This window comes from Poecilia reticulata, unplaced genomic scaffold (assembly GCF_000633615.1).
Source record: "Poecilia reticulata strain Guanapo unplaced genomic scaffold, Guppy_female_1.0+MT scaffold_349, whole genome shotgun sequence".
Lineage (NCBI taxonomy): Eukaryota > Metazoa > Chordata > Actinopteri > Cyprinodontiformes > Poeciliidae > Poecilia > Poecilia reticulata.
In genome coordinates this window covers 6,714-8,885 of record NW_007615120.1, presented here as the reverse complement: position 1 = coordinate 8,885, position 2,172 = coordinate 6,714, and the positions used below count along the sequence as shown (strand labels likewise).

At 44.4% G+C, this 2,172-nt stretch overlaps 1 long non-coding RNA gene across 1 annotated transcript in view; it reads right to left on the bottom strand.

Moving 5' to 3' along the window:
- LOC103460936 (uncharacterized) overlaps positions 1–1,600 on the bottom strand; it is a 7,349-nt gene extending 5,749 nt beyond the window's left edge. The window contains exon 1 of the long non-coding RNA XR_533021.2: positions 1,556–1,600. This is a non-coding gene — a long non-coding RNA (uncharacterized LOC103460936). The remainder of the gene's footprint in view (positions 1–1,555) is intronic.
- Between the last annotated feature and the right edge of the window lie 572 nt (positions 1,601–2,172).

Here is a 2,172-nt window from a genome sequence, read left to right as displayed (position 1 = left end):
CGTGTCTGAATGGCTCATTCTAATCCCTTGCCATTTGCATACGGTTGTCTCTAAATTATACATGTATCATCCTATTTGCACTAAGCTTGATATTATTGACCTTTGATAAAGAGCTCAATAACACTGAATTGTAGTTTGACTCCACAGCGCCCCCTAGTATAGTCATTGGTGAGTCGGAGCGCAAGTTTTTCTGCCTGAGACTTTACCCCTGTTTTCATTGTGTGAAAATGCTGAGGGCATTGACCAGATGTCTTCACATTTAAATACCTATATATTCACTTTAGAGCAGCGCTCATCACGGTCACATGGCCAGTTGGTGACATCACCTTAGCCCCGCCCCTAATGCATTGGCCGTCAACCATTTTGCTGATGATGTTGTTCTTTACTCTCTGACTCAGAAAAAAGTGATGCCGAGTTGGTCTGTGAAAGCTGATTGGTGGATGGGCTGTGTGGGCGTGGCAGAGCGGCGTCTTGGCGATCCTTAGCCGTTTTCGTATGGTTGGCTCTAATTCGCACAGGAACGATCCGACTGGCACCAAACTGGATCTGAATGAGGTTTGCCAACCTCTGACACGCTTCTGTTGGAAATTGACTCCACAGCGCCCCCTGGACTGTTTCAACAGCAATATCTCCCTGATTCATCATCAAATCTGCTGAAGATTTTGTGAGCTTCATCAGGAAACACAGCTCAACACTTTGGTGTGGTTGATTGATGAAATCGCTTAGCTCTGAGCCTTACAACAGAAAATCCCTTATTTTAGCGGTCAGCTAGCTACATTCTAGGAAGAGAGCTTCTGGAGGAAAGGTGTTCAGGAACCGATAGTATGACTGTGATTTGACTGTGCCGTTTTGTACGGGGATTTTTTTTTTTGGCAGATTTTTTTATTTTTATTTTCTTCTGGAGAAGAAGAAAATGAGGAACGCTTCACGAATTTGCGTGTCATCCTTGCGCAGGGGCCATGCTAATCTTCTCTGTATCGTTCCAATTTTAGTATATGTCCTAGAGAACTAGGACACTAGCACACAGTCTCAGAACAGTCTTTATAGCCCTCTGCTCCACCCACTTCTCCATAACGGTTTTACTTTCACTTTCAGAACAAGACAAAAACGTCCAAACATGAAGGTCTGCTGCTAAATAAACTTTTGCCTCATACCTGGACTTGACTACTTTAAATATATACCCAGAATACCCACTAATGTGTTGTTTATTCTTGAAACTTGGTCGTTTCAATGCACAGATGCATGATGGGTAATCATGGACTCCATTACAAAGTAACCGGCCAGCTGAATTCACAAGAACCGGAGCTTTTGTCAGGCTCAAAGCTCTCCCAGCCATCAACTAAAATTGGAACGATACAGAGCAGATTAGCTTGGGCCCTAAAGGTAAATATGAGCCCATTAACATCCATCAGACTGAATAAGCTCTACAGGAGAAAACCGGTCTGCTCCGGTTCAACTGAGCCATACGATCTCTGGCCTATGACTGCCATCTGCTGGACAAACCGAGCACTGCAAACCCCAGAGTAACCCGGAAGTTTTCTACAGCGTTACTTACCCTGGTTTCTGAGGCAGGATGAACCAAAGTTAAAATGTTGTGGAAATACTACATTTAAACACCTATCAAATAAAAAATCAAATAACAGAAAAAACAAGGTAACAGAATTTTATTTTATTTTTTTAAATCAAAACAACAGAAAAACGGTAAACGATTTTACACCCTCCAGCTCTGTGTATACGGGTGAACAATTAGTAACTAAAAGGTAAAATCACCCCCCCTTCTTCTTTCCCCCACACCCCGATTCCACTCTTCTTCCCCCCCTCCATATCCCCTAGTCTGAACCTTAACCAATCCTTCACTCTTAACCAACCCCCCCCACATTTTATCTTCCCCCCTTCTCTTTCCTTCCCCCCCCTTCCTCCCACATCCTTAAACCTTCACCAATTCTTAACCCTTACCCTAACCATACCCTTTTTCTGACCTAACCCTAAAACCTCCTCGCCCCCCACAAGCCAACCCCCTCCCCACCACCACCAACTTCCTTTTCCTTTTGCCCCCTCCTCCGGTGACTAAACACTCCCAAATTTCTCCCTCCTATGATTATGAACACCAACATAACAGAGCACCACAAGCTCCATCTGGGCCCAGCTCAGATGGAGCATCTGCACCCACTG